We start from the raw sequence: 13515 nt of genomic DNA on the forward strand, positions 1-13515 counted from the left end.
TACTGAGATTTGATAATGGTTTAATTCAACCAATTACTCTTTTTTTTTTTTTTATATTTTGATTTTATAGGTGAGGAGCAACCTCTTCTGCCTCCTCTTCTGTGCATATATCACCAAGTATGATATTATCGAGTTCTCATATAGTTTTTGCAGTTAATCTTGTCAATTACATTTCACTTCATACAGAGAAAATCTAGCCATGCAGGTACCACAAAGAGACAGAAAAACAATTCACGTTGCAGTGTTTTTATATCACTCAAGCAACAACAACAAAAAAAAATCCACACAGTGAATCACACCACACAATGAGTTTGTGCCATGTTTCTAAACAGACCAGACCTAGGTTACATTGCATGATGACACAGGAACATGCCCACAACTATTCACTACTGGAACGTGTCAACATGAACGTAGTGATTTAAGTGCGCCGCCATGCATGGATGGCCACAGCAGGAACAGACACAGCATTGTGTTTATTATAGTGGAGACGAATGTTCACAAATTGAAATGTAATGAGCCAATAAACACAACATTGACATTTTTACTATTATTTATTTTAGGAACCTTAATGTACAGAAAATCAAAACCTATAACCTGTGACAAAAAATGGACGATGTTTTAGAGCTCCCACTAAATTTCTCAAAGTAGGCTTTCAGGGGAGCTCATGTCCTTTTCCCCTTAGCTCCTCCCATACTTCCAGCCCTGTTCTTGTCTGTTAAAACACCACTGTGCTGTCAAGCGTACAGAGCGCACTGGAGACAACACTGTTCATCTTCACCCCCTACACTCATATTTTGACTGTGTAAATAAGAGAAACACCGGCACACTGTATTTTGGAGTTAAACACAGAGTTCATCCTTTTGTAGATACTAAGAGTGTGATCTCATCAGTCATGTACATGTTTATATAGATTCTTGCCACGTCCTCACTTGCCACTGTTTAATTTAGTGAATTGTTTTCGTTCGTTACGACTGTATTAACAGCTGCTGCAGCTGTCAGCCCCTCAAGCTTTCTTCTGTTTTTAATACTGAACCTCTTTATTCCACAGAATAACATGTACATCAATCATTCATGAGACCTTTGCATTAACCATTTATTGTTGATTGTGGGAATGAAAGGGGTGGGGTATGAGCTTCGTCCACATGCACACATTTTCAAGAAGATTGTGATTTATAAAGGGAAAAATGTGTGCATTTGTGCGTGTGCACAGTTTTATAAATCTTATAATTTTTTGCCGCACACCATTTTCAGCTTTGGTGTACACATGCACTTTTGGTATGGATCCTATACACTGTTTTATAAATAAGGCCCCCTAAGGTCTTGAATACATGATGGCAAAAAAGAGATGAAGATATTGAGCGAACTATAGATGAGTGACAAATGAAATGAAAAACCTACATAAACGTGCGGAGAAACAATGATTGCAGATGCTGTCTCCTTAAATCTGTAAGTGCCTTTCTGTCCACTTTCCGTTTTTATGCACATTTTCATTTGCACATAAAGAAACTTGAGTGAAAAAAGTAAATACTGAGAGTGGAGAATCAGCAGTAGTTGAATACTCATTGTTTTACATTTTCTTTTGCACATTTGAGTAGATGTAATCCTCCTCACATCTGACTCATCTCTAGCCTATAAAGCTATTTTAGGCTGTTGTTGTTCTTCCGGCTTATTACCTCTCTCCTATTTGTCAACGTAGTTTGTATTCGAGATGTTGTAATGGTTTTCCATTTACTTCGGAGAAGCGTTGAAAACACTGAGGCAGGGTAAACAGTCAATGAAGACATTACTTCCTGGTTATGCAGGTGTACTGTGAGGCACAGGTGGGCAAAATCAGGCAACTAAAAATGAGAGAAGCCAGCAGGCAAACAGACCACGGTCAACAGGAAAAGGAGGATAAACAGTTTACAGGAATGACAATATTAAAACAATCTGACAATCTGTTGAGGGGAAACACTGAGTACTGGGAGACTAATTAGCCAATAAGGTGCAGCTGGGGAGGAAGGCACTGCAGCAGGTCATGAGGCTGATGAGATGATTGGGAACAGGTGTGCAGAGCGGCAGGATGCCTGATGGACAGGTGAGACATGACTGTCACCATTACCATTACATAACACCATTACATTTAACAAATATTGCTAATTAGCATGGGGATGTGTTGCTGTAAAAATGTAATAAATATAAGTAACAATAATTATCTCATAAGGATGATCCACGTCGCACATGAACTCCAAAATAAATGTTCAGGCAGTCGGCTTTTTTTGTAAATACATTGTGTGTGTGATTATACTGACTGAAGTATTTTCATTGGGTTATAGCTAGTTTTCAGCAACGTGCCTCCACATGCACACAGTTAATATTGTTATAGCAAGAGAGGAAATTTTGGCAGAACATCTGATTGATCAATGTGGGTGTGTGTCAATTCAAAATTCTCTCACATTTGGTTGTCAATCAGTTGTATAATTACAAAGGGCAGAAAGGTGGAAGCAGAAAACCTCCATTGGCTTCCGTCATACCTCACCATAAATATTTATGAAGTCATTTGAATAATGTGATTTTGTAACAACAAAATATTATTTGGAGAAAGGAAGAGTTGAGAGAAGAACAAGCCAATAAGCAGAGGAGGAAGACTCCTCCAATGTTAGGGTCAGGTCTTCTGGGGCTGATGAAGGAAGCACAGTTTGGATTTGAAGATGAATGAAATTGCAAAGTTATTTGATGATGATTTTAGTCTCCATGGTGACACACTTGGGTTTTTGAAACCTCTCCCCCATCTGATCTGCTCTTCACAGTCTCATGTGCACCTCGTGCAGCTCTCCACGTGCCGCCATATGACCATTGGTCATAATACTGTTTAGAATATCTGTAAATTAAATTTGACTAAATTTGACTGATTAACAAAGCTAGCGCTTCCTGTTTGAGGTAGTGTTCTGTCCTCTTTAATTATGATGGTGTGGCCAGCAATGATTGGCCTTCTTCTCTTCCAGTTGGAGCCATCTCTCAGAAATCTAAGTAATTAATCACAGATGTTGAAAATGAAATCCAGTGGCTTACAGCATTGGCCTGTTGGCATTGAGGAAATGAAGGCAAGTTAGTGACATGTTAACAGAATGAATCAAGAATACAACAAGCTTCAGTTGTATGTCATCAGCATCAGAAAAACTATAACAACAAAACAAGAAAACCTGTTTTCTCTGAGCTGCTGGTCAGAACAGATTATAACAGAACTAACAGAGGGTCTGAGAGGTGACCAGCTACTGTCTCTTTTTACTAGAATAGAATAATTTACTAGAATAGTAAAAATAAATACGAAAGGTATGGCATTCGCAATGAGCCGATGTCACGAAGAGTAAAACCAAATCAATTTCAAAAGGGATTGTTCAAAGTCAAAGGGATTGGCCTTTTAAACAATGTATTATATCTTCCCCTTCAGAGAGGAAGATATGTCTTTGTTAACACCAGGCAGAGCTGAACATATAGAGAGGATGAGAGAACATCAGATTCTCTGCTCAGGACAGCAGTCAAAACATGTCAGACACGCTTATTGCAACTAGACTAGGTCAAAACCTAGTATATGGCTGGACCCTGCACGGTCAGTGTGCGACATTGTGGCCAGTTTATTACAGGGATAGTCAATCGCAGTGTCTATAATGTAAATTCCTGGAAATTAAATGTTCATCTGCAATTTTCTGTAGTGGTCCCAGCAATATCTGTGTGTATTGAAGTAGCATATGGTTATGCTACATTTGAGTCCAAAAAAGTTATAAATGCAGTTGCAAGATCAATACTTTCCACTCATATCTTAAGATGTTTGAATTGAAAGAGAACTTATTTTAATTTTAATTATAACCGTTCTAATTATTTGGTAACTCCCGCTGCTTTTATCTGTTTCTATCTGCAGATGTCTGTATTCATATGTTTACGTAGGATTAGCATGCTAGGTTAACAGTTTGTCAGCTGTGTCTATTAGAGCACACAAACACTGTAAACACACCTGTCACCTGCTGCCCAGCACAGTGCTGTTAATCCACAGCACGGCATGACAATCCATGCTAACTAGATGCTAACCGCCATGCAGGCTGGTAAAATGGATCTGTGGTGTCTCTTTGTACCTGCAGGTCGGTTCTCCTGTCAGTGTGCGTGTGAGACGCTTCGGTCGGTAAATGTGTGTTTTCGGGGTTGCATTCACTCTCAGTCCCGCTGAGTGAGCGCCACTCGGGGCTTGGCAGTAAACGTCCCCTAAGGACATAATTTAAACTATTCAGCCAATTAATTTAGAAAGAGTAACAGCCAATTGAGAAACTCCAACACTGGGGAAGATTAGTTCCACATTTCATTTATTTTATTTGACAGGGACAGTGCATATTAATAACATTTCTGAAAATATGCCAGAGTTAGCCAGAAAGGCTAATTTTCATCTGTAAAACATCTGTGATTGTTTTCAGAACTGTGATTCCTCTGCTAATGTTGTTTATTTTGAAACAATTCACCACATTTCACAATAATGTGTTGTCTCGTCACTAGAGAGCCCCTGAAATACACTATTATATTGTATGGCAGGTTAGTGGCTCATATTAGAATCATAATTACATTGATTTTAAGAAAACAACAAAAATCCCATCTGACTGTCCGTAAAAAAACATGTTTTTTCCTCTCACATTATTCCTGTTCTAACTACACATAATGGAAATAAGATTCAGTTTTTCACAGACACAATGTAAAATAGATGATGGAGAGAAAAGTTCTGACAGTGTCTGTGAAACATTTTATTCTCAAGGAGAAAAAGGACGCCTTTTATCACTATGATTCATACAGAGTGAGAGATAAAAAAGGAAAGGCAACACTGGACCTTTTGTGGAGCTCTGGCCCGCTCTCGCACTCTTCCTTCCATGCTGTTACAGTGCAATCTTTTTGACTGGCTGCTATAACATTTATTAATGTAATAATGATTTTATAGTTGAACATTTCACTTCCAGTAAATTCTGGCTCATTGAGCAAAAGTTCTGTAAATTCTGTAAATATAACATTGATCAAATACCTTTTTATATTCAGAAATGGCTGCAAGTATTTTGCTTCTTTTGCATATTTTAGTTCACATTATCTGTCTGTGAAGGCATCATACAATAATGTTTGCTGTTTGAGTGCAGTCAATTTTATTCAGACTCCTCATTCAGGGTTTGTTTCATCACCCGCTCTAATGCTGCCACCCCAGAGCTTTGTAGGATTACTTGTATTTATAGCTGCTCAATGAGCGTTTACAATGTGATTCCACCAGGGAGGATGAGGCTTCGGACTTCATCACACATCCGATATTTAGACACGCAGACTGGGGAACACCCTGCATATTCATGTTAGAATATTATTTTCGTTTTCATGGCTGTCTGATGACTTGTAAATCATGGCGTACAGAAAGTTGTAGCACTCTACGATACAGAGTATGATGCCTGGTGCAAAAAATCTCTTCCATTAAGCAGTTAACTGTTTCAATATTTAGTTCTCTGGTGGTATTTTAACAAATATCTGGTTTACATCTGGAACTCTGAAACTGTCAGTGAGATTAAATACCCCAAAGCCTCTATTACAACATAGATTAATTAAATAGTTGGAAACACAAAACCTTTAACAGGATTTCTTACCCCATGTTATTGTATATCCCCAAGTAAACAAGTGTTTTATTGTATCATGAACTGAGGTTTTGTGGTCTCTCTTCTCTCTTCTTTATCCCTGAGGTCTCAGGCTGCCAGTAGTTCCTGTTCCGCAAGCTTGCACATTTCATAGACAAATATGCATATTTTATTTATTACATTTGGGGTGATAGTCTTCTCTTGGGAAAAGCACAGACACTCATTTCAGTGATTTAAATCAGTTTAATTACTGAAGCGACTGGATAAGAGTCTGATGCAGTCATCTGTTACGTACTGTGAAATTCCCGTAGAAACCTAATGTGGTCCTGGCTGTTTCACTGAACAATTCTGCTATAAAGCACAAAATGTTTACTTCTCATTTATTAATTTGCAGCACTTAATAGCATTTAGTTTGAGTTTTATTATACAAGGCAGTCTCAGTGGAGCTATTTGTTGTTTCAATCCACTGTTGAAAATAAACAGAGGTAAACTGCAAATGTGCTTTACAAATACCTGAACAGATATGCACAGTCTATGTGCCGAGCGGCTGAGATGTTAATATCCTGTAGAAGTCTATATATGTTGTGTTTGTTCAAATACAGGCTTGCCTGCACATTAGGATGCAGTAATCATGTCAGGAAAGCACACTTTCAATCTGAAGCTGCCAGTCAAAGCAGCCACGTTATGCCTGCTGATCTGCATCAGATCCAACAGCAAACACAGAGAGAAGCATGTCCTGTTGTAGAGCCACTGCAGCTGAAATGCTGCTCTTTTGCCTCCATTTCTTCAGGTTTGATGGAGCAGCTGCTCATCAGCTTCCTTTGATATGAGTCCAGTGATGATAACCCCCCATCGGCTAGCTGTGGAGAACAGAGAGATAGAGGAGGGTGGATTTGATTAATTTTCAACAAATTATTTTCACAAAGCACAATTACAAAAGTTTCCACTAGTCAGAGGAAAGATCACTTTCATTCATGACTAAACATCAAATCACCACCAAATACAGAACACATCGCCCCTGAACTACTGAGTTTTACATTTATTTACATTATTCATGACTGAACCTGATTTCTACTTTGACTTTACCTTCATTAGAGACACAAACATAATGTATGAACCACCTCCTCTCTGACCACACACATTTTCAACTGTTTTTCAGTCTCATATATTGTTCATTTGGCCTGTCTTATTACAAAATTCACTAGCTGCCACTTCACTGCATTTTCCATCTTGTAACCTACACCAAAAATAAAAGTGATTCCATAACGTCTCACTGAAATTCATGAACAATAATTAAAATAACAGTTTAAGCCTTTTACACCCCAAATTATAGTGACAATGACTTTGCTTTGTAGAAAAACCCTCAACACTGGCTTCAACACATGTCTACATCTCTGTGTAGTTAAGCTCTTCTTTCAGTCAAACTACGAGACAAAAGTTGTACCTTGCTTGCTCTTTTCCTTTATCCTTCAGTTTCTTTGCTGGCCTCCTCTGGGACCTTCAGTAGGCCACTACAGAAAGAGTCAAAGATTGTTTCATCCTCTCTGTATTCTCCGTCAAACAGTTGACAGTAGAAAGGAACAGCTCTCTGCATATCTGACAGAGTTCAGTCAATAGCTTTCCCGTATCTGAGTGAAGGGCATGGATGAACCTACTCTGTCAAGTTTTCTTTTTCAACACTGAAAAAGAACTTTGATGGTGAGTCCATCAGAGCATCACTTTGAAAGTGTGACTGGACCAATGTTTTAGAACTGAGGACTTCAAAACGGCTTCAACTTCCTGTGAACTCTCCACTATTTTAATCTCTCGATCACTCATAGATCAGATAATGTCACAAGCGACGGTAAGAGTGTATTGATGTTGTTTAATTCCCACTTTTCCATTGTCCCAGTGTCACTTTAATGATGTAAAATCACCTTTTCTGTTTGTATTTGTTTTTTCCTTCTTTGGAATTAACATCTAAATAACAAAGCAGGTGGATCAATTTATGATGGGAAATGAAGCAATTAGGATTGAAGTGATTGCTTCAAGGCTCAAATGCAAACAGGGAAACTCAACATTTGAAACTGTTACTCTCAAAAATGTGTGTCGTCACTGGTGCAAACTCAAAGAAAAGGATCAATATGTTGGATTTAGGGGGATCTATTGGCAGAAATGGAATATACAGTAATATTCACAAGTATGTTTTCATTAGTGTATATAACCTGGAACTAAGAATTGTTGTGTTTTCACTGCCTTAGAATGAGTCCTACATAGGGAGCGAGTCCTCTTCCTTGGAGCCATGTTGCACCGCCATGTTTCTACGGTAGCCCAGAACGGAGCGGAACGGAGCGGTTCAAGAGAGGGCCTTTCATGAATTTCGCAGCTACTGTAGGTTCTCCCACATGCTTGAAAAGGAGAGGTGAGGGGGAGGCGTCAACCTCATCGCTAGATGCCACTAAATCCTCAATCCAGTCTCACATCAAAATGTGTAATAGCTACATTGGTCCATAGCGCAAAACGTATCAGTTTCACAATAACAGCTCTGTGAGATGCCTACATTTTTTTTTTGTTCTATTCTTTTCTATTGACCTGCGTCCACATCACGTGACTGTCAAGCTTCTGTCTACAAAAAAAGGCTGACAATCTGTGTTTTTTATTGAAATAATATCATCAAACAGTTACATGAAATAACACAAATAACGGAACAGCTCAGATAACTACACAACACAAAGACAATGATTCAAATAACATGCAAGCTATGTGTTTTCAGCAATAGCAGCGTCCATAGCAACCACCATAGCAATGATAGAAAATGTTGCATTCCAATTTCAATTTTCTCACTATAAATGTTATCAAAATGCATTTTAATGCTGAAACTATCTTAAGATATTGCATTTTCCACTGAGAATAAACGGAATGGGAGCCATTTTTTGTTTTGTTTTTGCAGACAGAAACTTGACAGTCATGTGATGTGAACACAGGCCAATAGAAAAGAATAGACCAAGAAAATGTAGGCATCTCACAGTTTTAGAGCGTTTTTGTGAAACTAATGTTTTGCACCGTGGACCAACATAGCTATAATACATTTTCATGTGGTTAAAATGTGGGTTGAAATCCTACACAGTGGTCCTTTAAAAGAGAGACAGGATTAGCTGTTACACTAAAATACAGCAGTGATCTTTGTGTGTGTGCCTAATTATGTTTGTGCGTGTTTTCCTGGAACTACTATGCATTCTGTATATGAATAAAGAAGTCCTGGCAGCAGTACACCTAGAATAAGCATATGAAGTGAATAAATAAGTATTCTTATGTACAGCACACACACACACACTAATCCAATTTACAGGTGCTTGCTACAAAAACATCTGTGACTTCACCAACAATACCACCTCCTACACATGTCAACAGTTGACACTCCACTGAGACACCAGATGGATACAGGTGGATTTGTCACAGTGGTGTTCAGCTTGGTTTAAGCAACTCTTATTAAGTAACTTTTATATGTTTTTTTCTAATTACTTTCGCCACTACTACACCTACTGTGTAACAGATATAAATGCCTTAAATGACCCATGTTTTCCTGACAGATGATCTTTTGCATTCATGTGAATAATGACTGTCCTGTATATGTCTCTGTAATCTCTATTCATGGATGAGGAAGAGGAGGAAGGAGAGTTGAAGGAGAAGAGTGGGATTTTTTATGGACTGTTGGTTTCATTGTTTAGCTGTCTGCCACAACAACAACAGATTAAGAAAAGCAGCCACGGGTTTGATGGTTCATTCATTAAAAAAAAAAACAAAAAAAAAAACTGCACTCAGGAATTGGATACTGTTACATTACCAACACTGTCAGACTTCATCATGAAATTACATATGCAGGGAAAAAATATGAAGCCATTCCCTATTTAGCAGGAGATCATTAAACACTAGAACCACCAAGGGGTCATTTTTACCCCCCTGGCATTTTCAAATGCATGTTAAAATAAAACCCCTACATCTCTCAGTTCATGACTTTTCCTAAAATGGGTTTATTAATCATCTAGTGAATTATGGGGGGTGTGGGATAAAAGGGGAAAAAAAAAAAAGATCATTTATATCTCGAACCACTGAGGGGTCACTTTTATCCCTCACAGAAAGTGCTGTGCGATGCCATGCTCAACATTCGTGCCCCACATCTGCTTGCTTAGTAACGATCATTATTTCGACAAATTTTGATAAGCAGGCTGCCGTATCACGAGCTAAAACTAGCTAGATTAGATTAGATAGATAGATAGATAGATAGATGGATAGATAGACTTTGACTTATATATTGATGTTCAAGTTTGCTGTCGTGTTTGATACGTTCAACTTTAAAACCCCCACCTCTGCTTTATAGATAATATCACCATTAAAGGCTGAGTTTTAAATGACACAAGGCTTTTCTCTTTCTTATCAACAGTTATCTTCTTGTTATCTGTGAAAAAAGTATAAAACTATTTTGTAGTTGGTAACATTGTGCCAACAACAGCATTTGCTTTCTGAATCGCCAAACCAGAACATGTGCAGTTCATTTTTTGTTGAGAGTCAATGAAATTCAGAGGTGAAACTGTGTGGCACAGGTAGGCTTCAACAGCATGTCTTTTAATCTACACGTGTGTGTTGGAAATACTGCTTTTTTTTTTCTTTACCAGTCATGGCAGAGGTTATTAAACTATCGCTCCAGAAGCAGTATGTTCATTTTTAAATCTTTCATGAATGTATACATGCAGATTTGAATTGTTTTTTTCACACCTGAATATGTAGATTTACTAAAACTTAAGCCCTTGGTTATAACATCCATGAATTATTTTACATCACAATTCACACACACACACACACACACACATTTAATCCCAGCGCCAGAATTAAATGATTAAATGATTGAAGCAAAGTTAAAGATAAATTCTTACACTCCATTATCTCTGATCTATCCCTCTGGCCCATCTTGGAGAGGTGGGACAGCCAGAGATTTGCCCAGAGTCTTCTCCACCAGGACCAGAGTCAGCCCAGCAGGCCTGAGCGTGTCCTACAGTTAGAGGGGCCACACATCACCGGGACACACACCCAACTATTAGTCCAGTCTCTCTGGAGAACATCTGTCAGCTGATAATACACTCGGCTGATGGAGAGGACTGAGGAGAGATAACAGTGAAGAAAATGGTGAAGTCAGGCTGTCTGTCTGTGGAGAGGAAGACAAGCTTGTGATTGTCTGAAAAAACGAGTGACAAGGTGGTGTGTCGCAAAATGAATGTCTCTTCATCCACTGGTGCTGTCTTGTCATCACAGATGGATGTTGTCAAACAGCTAAATGATGTCTGCATTTCCCTCACTGACTGGAGCAGCAGACAACATACACACACACACACAATACAAATGCACCTTCGAACACTTTTTACTGGTTAAAACTTGACTACTCAACCAAAACACAGCCAATATTAAGCAATATTGATATTGATCTTTGTGAATATTTACAATTCAGGGTACATTTTCCATTTATTTAGTTTGTTGAATTATATAATAAAGTCAACATGACAATTACAAACCACAGATTCAGTTCTTTTCCATAAAACTAAGAATTAATGAGTAAATACATTTACTAATAAATTAATACATTTTCCCTGAAGTTGTCAATGTTGGTGGCTCTCAGGCTCCAACGATAGAACTGTCTGGATTACAGCTGTACAAAACAGTGCTGGCTGTATCTGAAAACAAGTGACAAAGGCTGTGCTTTTTAAAATGTTGAGATGATCAATGTCAACACCGGACTGCATCTTGCTGTGTGTGAATTCTCAGTAGAAGTAGAAAAAATGTTTCCTTCACACTCACTGACAAAAAAAAAAAAGAATGAACAGTTGAACAGATGACAGGTGTAGTTAGTGTATTGTTTGCTTGTTCATGTCAGTTTTCAGCAGTCAGACACAAAATTGTAATATCAGTGAGGGCTCCTGTGAAGTGTTTTGGTCGAAAGTGTAAAAGAAAGGTTTAAAAGTTATCTCTGTACTCTGTCACTATTTTCAGACAATGGCCACGAACTTTTGATCAGATGCTCTTTATGTGATGACCACAGATCAGTGATGAGATAATTGCTTCCTTGATGAAAGCGGGACTTTTGGGTAATCAGATAAGCCTTCTAATCAAAAGGCTTAAAATGCTCTATACCCAATTGCATGCTGGGTTATGACTCCATGATTGTCAATTAGCCCATATCAGATAGCGTGCTGTGGAATAACGGAGGTTACAATATTGTAACCTTAGTTCTATTAGCAAAGGTGGCGCCCTCCACTGGACTATACGCGTAATACTCTCCTCCAATCAAAAGCATGTATTCACCCACTGAAATTTGCGTAAACGCAGCTGGCCGATCAGGACGTGCCTACCTGAATACATGTGGAGGAATATCGTAACCTTCGTTCTACTTCACACAGGCTCCGCCCTCCACTGTACTCTATGGGTACAGTGAGTGGAACCTGATGAATGAACGCCCTGCCGCAACATAACATCAGACCCAGCCTCACTGATCCTCACCGCCTAAGGTTAGACGCTGCAGCCCACCTATTTCTTAAAGCCAAGGCCGCCTCAGCAGCGAAGTAGGGGGCCCAACCAACCCAGATAGTATATCACTGAAGCGGGCGAGGCCATGGCCTAACCTCACAAGGGTCTACTGTCACGCAACAGACCTCTGCGCATCCCATTCCCCGGGTCATCAGGGAGCACAGGAAAAATGCAGGTGTATCATGTACAGAGGGGGGTCAGTTGAAACACAGCTGACACACTCACCCACCTTTTTCATTAGTCTTGGTTCGATCCAGTGAGCACAGACTGTGAAAAGGAGCCCGACAGGTAGAGTGTAGAGTGTGCACAGACCACAGTGGGATGGTCTCTTCCTGCCTGCCCGTAGTATTGGGAGATGCACTCACAAAGCCACCCAGCAAGGCATTTCTTGGATAGGGCTTTTTTTAGCCACACCATTCCAGTAGCACACAAACAACTGTTCTGTGCGTCTGACGGGGGCCGTGCGTTCAACATAACATGCTAACACGTGAACTGGGCAAAGCAGATGCAATTTTGCCTCCATGGCACCAGTCCACGTCCGATGTATTTCTCCCTGACAGAGAGATAATGAACCCTGATGCAAATTATCAGTAGAAAATGATAGCTTTGTAATGGTTTTCGAAGACATATAGCTTAGCCATCTAAAGAAAAATATTTTAGAGGTCCACCATATAAGGTTTATCTACACTGCCCATTAGGAAGGATGTGTATAACACCACATCTGACAGCTTCAATGTCATTCTAATCAGAGTCTGAGCTTCACCTCTTTAACCTCTCCAAACCTTATTTTTCTCTTTTATGTTCCACTTTGCTGTGCTAATTAAGATCAGATATGAGTTAATGAAATGTTATCTATACTGAACACCATCAAATTGTCCAGTTTTCCATCTGTGCAGTAAGTTTTTTTTTTTTTTTTGTTTTGATTTCCTGACTAACTCGCTGTCAGTGTTGTGTGGGCTTGCTGAGCAGTTCTCTTCATCACAGCCTCTGAACACAACTCTTTTAAACATCAAGGACCAGTGACCATCTGATTCATGCTGCAGGTCATTTGCTTTGTACCAGACTGTGAAGCTTCAGCTAAAGATTCATTAAGAATCCTGTGTCACTTTCTTCAGACGTTGTTCAGCAGTTCAGCATTACACAAAGTTCTAACACTTTGATGCTATAATGCTATTTCTGTGTCAGACAGAACCTGTTTTTAGCTCTGATCCTTATGAGATCTCCCATCACGGGAAAAGTGGATTTCTGTCACCTTTATATGTTAAGGAGACTAGGATGGAGATAATCTCCTCTTACTTTCTCTTGCTGTATTTTCTTTCTTTTTCTCTGCTTATTTCCTTCC

At 39.1% G+C, this 13515-nt stretch overlaps 1 long non-coding RNA gene across 2 annotated transcripts; it reads right to left on the minus strand.

The window, feature by feature from the left end:
- Positions 1 to 3868: 3868 nt before the first annotated feature.
- Positions 3869 to 11777, minus strand: LOC122983432. Of its 2 annotated transcripts, XR_006403689.1 has the most exons (4): positions 11655 to 11777; positions 10532 to 10753; positions 7066 to 7132; positions 3869 to 6481 (listed from the first exon to the last, which is right to left on the minus strand). It is a non-coding gene; the product is annotated as an uncharacterized LOC122983432 (long non-coding RNA). The 2 variants fall into 2 exon arrangements; XR_006403688.1 differs by lacking the exon at positions 11655 to 11777 and having other exon boundaries at positions 10532 to 11644.
- Between the last annotated feature and the right edge of the window lie 1738 nt (positions 11778 to 13515).

This window comes from Thunnus albacares, chromosome 6 (assembly GCF_914725855.1).
Source record: "Thunnus albacares chromosome 6, fThuAlb1.1, whole genome shotgun sequence".
Classification (NCBI taxonomy): domain Eukaryota; kingdom Metazoa; phylum Chordata; class Actinopteri; order Scombriformes; family Scombridae; genus Thunnus; species Thunnus albacares.